At 33.8% G+C, this 6,706-nt stretch overlaps 1 long non-coding RNA gene across 1 annotated transcript; it reads right to left on the bottom strand.

Moving 5' to 3' along the window:
* Positions 1-3,141: 3,141 nt before the first annotated feature.
* LOC110866238 lies at positions 3,142-4,815 on the bottom strand. The gene is made up of 3 exons (XR_002551251.1): positions 4,690-4,815; positions 4,120-4,185; positions 3,142-3,277 (listed from the first exon to the last, which is right to left on the bottom strand). It is a non-coding gene; the product is annotated as an uncharacterized LOC110866238 (long non-coding RNA).
* Positions 4,816-6,706: the final 1,891 nt, after the last annotated feature.

Raw genomic sequence — 6,706 nt, 5'->3', positions numbered from 1 at the left:
TTAAAATAAACATTTATTATTCTACTTTCATGATACCCTAATCTTATAGTAAACATACTTGATTTTAAAATAATAATCATGAGTTCTACGATATTGGGTAAACCTATTTATAAAACATATATTATTATTATTATTACGGGTTTTGATATTTTAAACCTATCTATATTTATTTATTATTCTACTTTATGATAACATAAAAGGAAAAGGTATTTAGTAAATCAAAATATCACATATCTTTAAATCAAACATTTTGATTAAAATCATCTGAATACAATTTTGTATTAAGACAAAAATAATCTAACTTTATTGTCTTTTCATGTATTCTTACAAATCACCCATCGCAACACATTGATTTTCTCATATCATAATTCAATATTTGCCGAATCATTTTCATGGTTTCATTTCATTTTTAACTGATCAATCTTAAGTCTTCCTTAGGTACCAATCAAGGTAAGTTTTCTTCTGACAAAGAATTTTACTAATTCCAAAAAGTTCTTCACATTCATTTTAAGAATCTATAGATCATATATCTTTTGGCTTAAACCCAATCACCTTGAAAAAAAAAAAACTATACCATTTCATCTCATTCATTTGAACATTTCATCTTTTGAAATATCTAGATTCGCTTCCTTGAAACTCACAATTTCGAAAACGGTGAATTTATTCGGTCATCATTATTGAATTCTTTCAAATCATTACAAACGCTTTGTAGCATCCGAATAGAGTTGTAGCCTGTGTTAAACCCTATTCATGAGTCATTCGTTTGATTCGTCATTTTCTTGGTACAATTATGTACTCAGATTACAATACACTAAATCCTGTTGTCCATTACCATTTAAGTAAACAATACTGATTTTCAGATAATCATTAACAAATCATTTTCCATACTCCCATTCCCAAATAGATATTTATCGAATCGGAATCTCCCTCAATTGATTAAAGTAAGTTCATTTTGAATATTAAATCCAATTGTTTCTATAAATCATTTTATTTTTAAAATGTTCATACCCCTCAAAATATCTTTTGATTCCATTCCACGCTACATTATTCCTCTTAATTAAAAGAAGAAACATAACCCCAAGAAAATATCATAGTTTAAATCTCGAGGACGAGATTTTTATTAAGGTGGGGAGGATGTAACAACCCTCACTAAAATTAATATTTAGTATGATAATTATGCAATAAGGAAACCCTAATTAAGTTTAGTATGATTAATTAATCAGTTAATCAATATTAATTAAGCTAACAAGATTAATTAAGCTAAGTAAGGTCTATTAAAAATAGATATATATGGGGTCGTATAAGAACGTTTAATATTAATAATAAAATATATTATTTTTTTTCCTTACTCCGTTTTTAATGAAACTTAGGTTAAAACGTAGATAAAAGTATGCTCGTTCTAAAGACATATTCGTCGTTTTATAAAACGTTATATTTTAAAAGTTATACAAGAAAAACGAGTTAAGCACCTGAATTAATATAACTAAGCTAGCTAGCTAGCACGTCAAGCTAGCTAGCAAGCACGTCACTTGAATCCCACATCGAGCAGAAAAGGATTTGAGGTGCCTGCTTGCTTGCTATAAATAAGAAGCTTAGGATTCATTTTTCTTTGCTCATTTCTCTTCTTCTTCTCTCTATACGTTGGTGTTCTAACCAATAATCACTCAATCGCTATGACGATTCATTTTCCGAGTGATCAATATATCCAAAGAATATCTAAGTGCCGCCCACATTGGGTTATACTTTGTCGTTTGTCAATAATTCGATAAATGAGTTGAAGTATTATACTTTGTCGTTTGTCGATAATTCGATAAATGAGTTGAAGTATTATACTTTGTCGTTTGTCGATAATTCGATAAATGAGTTGAAGTATTATACGTTGTCGTTTGTCGTCAATTCGATAAATGAGTTGAAGTATTGCACTTTGTCGTTCATTGTGAGAATTTGATCTCGTGAGTTATCGTAAAAGCTGTATTGATCATTAACCCGGTTTTTGTGAAATTCGTTAAGGTTCGAATCTCATGACTACCGTTAAGGTTTGATTTGGGTTTTACACCAATACGTATTCTATTCTGTTAAACCACCAAAAACACTCCCAACTACACCCTTACAATCAAACAAACTATTAAATCATCAGAAGATCCAAAATAATAAAGTACATGCTTAATTATCGGGAAAAGTAGAATCAAGAAGTTTGTTAACTCAATCCTGCATGATGATTTGTGAGTTATTCTTCTTTTATAAACTCTTTTCTCACAGTTTGTGAATTGTTAACTGTTTTACAATACTCCAAATTATTTTCCGAATTATAACTTACAGTGATTAAGTTTATGTAATCACCAAATTACAGCCGGTATGTGGGGTATTGTATACATTACTTGATAATCGTCACCATTGGGGCAGCCATTGGGTGATATGACCATAATCACAGACACCATTGGACGTATGGGCCAATGGGTCGAGTGGTAAAGTACTGTGGGTAGATTGGTTGATATCAGAAACATTGTAAAAGATCTTAACACTGTGAATTATAACAAACGTGTCGTTTTCAGTAAAATGAATAATTCACTCAGTATTTCCCGCTGACAAAATCTTTTTAAAACGCGTTTCAGGTAATTACAATAGATTGGAGTAAGGATTGGATCCGACACTGAAGGACTTCAAGAAGTGGCTTATTTTCAAATTAAGAAATATTGTTTTTATTAAAAGCTACCTTTGTAAAACATGGAATTTATTCCATCTTTTTAAATAAAATCCGGTGTTTCTAAACTCTGATATTTTTCCTAACTCACGGTCCTGATGAAATTTCTGCTACAATGTTTTTCAGAATAATCACCGGTACCACTGGACTGCTCACGGCACCGATTCCGGCCAGGATGGGGTCGGGGGTCGTGACAACTTTCTTCTTTTATTCCTTATTACATTTCATTGCATTTCATTTTCTAATCATTTCTTACCTGATGTCTTGATCAAGTCTCGGACCAAACACATTTGATCTTCAACCTTAGGCTCTGATTACCAACTTGTAAGACCCATACTTAAAATACGTAAAGTATTTATACAAGGTTTGCATTATTTAAATTATATAATGCTAATACCAAAATGTATAAGGATAATTCGAAGTTATTTAAACATTCTAGTTATTCAAAATAAACATTTCTACTCATTTACAATGTTTAGTTAAGTAGAAAGATTAAGCAACGCGGAAGCTTGATCATCGGATGTGTTTGGTTCTTCGACATGCTTGATCTTCATCCCAAAACATAATGGCAAACACCTAAATATCAAATCACATCATTTAAGTAAGTTACACGAAGCTTAAAAGGTAACTCATGGTCCAAATATAAAATAAAATAACAAAATAATTTTTTTGTCAAATACCCGCCGTAAGCTACGGTCAAGTGACCGTAACTTACGGCCAACGCTGAACAAAATGGATGTTGTAGGTTACGGCAGCTTGCTGCTGCACTTTTCTTGTTTTGCCCTTTTTGACTAAAAATCCCGTAACTTTTCCGTTTCACTTGAAATTCGTATCTAAATGATCGTAAAACAATTACTCACATTTCTAAGTCATAATCCTTGATCCGGATTCATAACTCTTATGCTTACACTATCGATTCCCAAATTCGTTCGTTAAATTATTCGACCCGTTTTGCATTTAAGCCTCATTATTCACATCTTATGGTAAGGATTAATCTCTTACCATTTTACCCCTTCCTTAGGCTTACAAAACTTGCGTTTTAAGCTCCCGTTACACAGTTTGCATACGCGTCATTGTCCCGCTTGGTTAACTCTAACCAAATGTAAACGTTACTTTTATTTATTTAAGGAATTCATATCCTCTAAGTTTTAACCCCATTCTAGGATTCATCAATTACAAATCTGCGTTTCTGTTACTCGGTTTACGCTTTCAATCGATTGATTTATTCGCGTGAAAATCCATTACTTATGAACGGACCAACTTATTATTTTCTTTATTTTGACCCGTTTGGTTGTTTGTATGAAATTCATCACTTATAAACATACCAAACGTATCATAGATCGTTATTTCCTCATCTAATGTGTATTAGTAACCAAAATCATCTAACCAAAATAGTACCAAGCAAATAAACCACGCACCTTAAAGCTTTCCTTTCAATCGCACGTCCGTCCCAGCTTGTCCACTTGATTCTTCACCCAAATTGCCTATACAGTTCAATTCGATATACCATGTAGAACTCATAGTACAACTTATGACATGTATCTTATCAAAATCTCAATTACAAGATCCATATCATGATTCTTTCATAATTTCTACTATTCATACTCACTTAGGCATTACATCAAACACCTTGTGGGCATGAATCTCACACCGCTTCTATCTTGTCTATGGTTCAATTATTAGCCATGTATTCACATATTATGAAGCCATTATATCTAGTATATTCAACTAACATCAAGAATTTAATAAAATAACATCAAATGTATCATCCAAATTCGTGTTTTCAATCATAACCATAATCTCTCTTGCATACTTAGGGTAATTGATCCTAACTCCCAAATCATAGCATTTGATTTATAAAATTTACTTAGGGTTTTCTCCTAAGCATATATTCAACTCGAATCTTAACCAAATTTTCAGAATTTCATTTGCAACCAAGAGAATTCATCTATATTCATAATTTTACCAAATTACAATTTTTGACATACCTTGTGATTAGATGATGAAGATCATTCAAAATCACTATTCATGCATTCAAGATTCCTTAATTTTGAGCTGAAATAGAGAATTGTTTTGAAATTCTAGATGAACACAAGTTCACCCCAATCTCTCTATCTCTGTACACGCACACATACACATCTCTTGTGTGTGTGTGTGCTAAATTTTTCATTTTATTTTATTTTGTTTCCATTTGATCCATTTTGGTCCGCAAGCTTGTTTCACTTAACAATAATTGATTTACCTCTCCTTTTGTTTCATTTATTAACTAGGTTATGTATCCCTAGGTATTTTATTTTAATTAATAGTTAAAATATATACTTTGCCATATAATTTAGTAGCCGTATATTTTAGTATTTTTGGGGTGTTACACTATAGTCCTGGTTCTATGCATTCTGATAACTAAGCATCTACTTTAACAGAGTACAATACGCATAAGTGTAAAAACCGAATTGAACTTTAACGACAATCATGAGATCAAAACCTCAACGTATATGACAAAGTATAGCTATATTCAGTCAACACTTAAACATCCGTTGAGTTGGTTTCAGATCGATCGGACCGGGTATCGTTTCAGTGAACAGGGTTTAGTACACTTTCTACGGATCTGAGTTTCGAGGGTTTTGAGTTTTTGGGTATTAGGACAGTAAGTTGAGAGAGAAAGAAAAGAAATTAACAAGCTGACTTGTCCAATTCTCGCTTAATTTATAGCTGCACATTTTCCTTCCCATCGAACCTTGACTAGGGGAATTCGACTGCGCCTAAGCTGCTTGGTTCCTTGGTCCATGATTTCGACTGTTTTTTCGACAAAGTGAAAGGATTCGTTGATTTATAAATTTTCAAGTGGAACTAGAAGTGCTTCTTCAGCTAGGCACTTCTTGAGGTTGGACACATGAAATGCTAGATGCACGTTATTGAGTTCTTGAGGCAGATCCAATCGATACGCGACCTTACCAATCCTTTCGAGAATCTTGAAAGGACCTATGAAGCGAGGAACGAGCTTGCATTTCTTATCAAATCGGATAACTCCTTTCCAAGGGGATACCTTGAGGAGTACGTGATCACCAACATTAAATTTCAACGGTTTGTATCTTCTGTCAACGTAACTCTTTTGTCAACTTCTAGCTTTGAGTAGGTTATTGCAAATCTGTAAGATCTTGTCCATCGTCTCTTGTATGAGCTCGGGACTGGTGATTTGTCCTTCGCCGATCTCGTGCCAACAAATAGGCGAACAACACTTCCGACCATACAAAGCTTCGAATGGTGCCATTTGAATACTAGTGTGATATTTGTTATTGTACGAGAATTCTACCAATGGTAAGTGTATATCCTAGTTGCCACCAAAATCTATTACGCAAGAACAAAGCATATCCTCAAGAGTTTGGATAGTACTCTCGGTTTAACCATCCAACTGAGGATGAAAATCCGTACTAAGATTGAGTTGAGTACCAAGAGCGGTTTGAAAGGTTTGCCAAAGACGTGAGGTGAAACGACCATCGCGGTCAGAAATGATGTCAATGGGGATACCATGACGACAAATGACTTCATTCGTGTAAATACGAGCTAATTTCTCAACTCGGTAATCTTCACAAATGGGGAGGAAGTGAGCGGATTTGGTCAAACAATTGATGATTACCCAAATGCTATCATGACCGAATGAAGTTCAAGGAAGTTTAGTGATGAAATCCATAGCTATACTCTCCCATTTCCAGACCGGAATTTCTGGTTGTTCAAGTAAGCCAGAGGGACGTTGATGCTCGGCTTTGACTTTGGAACACGTGAGACATTTCAAACAAATGTGGCGATATCTTTCTTCATATTGGGCCAACAATAAGACATGCGAAGGTCTTGGTACATCTTGTCGGCATCCGGATGAATAGAGTATCGAGACTTGTGTGCCTCCTTCATTATGAGTTCACAAACATCATCACGGTTCGGTACCCAAATGCGATCGAGGTAGTAAAGAATACCGTTGGATTTGGACATGAGTTGGCTTTTGGCACCACA

Source organism: Helianthus annuus, chromosome 7 (assembly GCF_002127325.2).
Source record: "Helianthus annuus cultivar XRQ/B chromosome 7, HanXRQr2.0-SUNRISE, whole genome shotgun sequence".
NCBI lineage: Eukaryota > Viridiplantae > Streptophyta > Magnoliopsida > Asterales > Asteraceae > Helianthus > Helianthus annuus.
The sequence above is the reverse complement of the archived record's forward strand: the minus strand, read 5'-3'. Positions and strand labels throughout refer to the sequence as shown.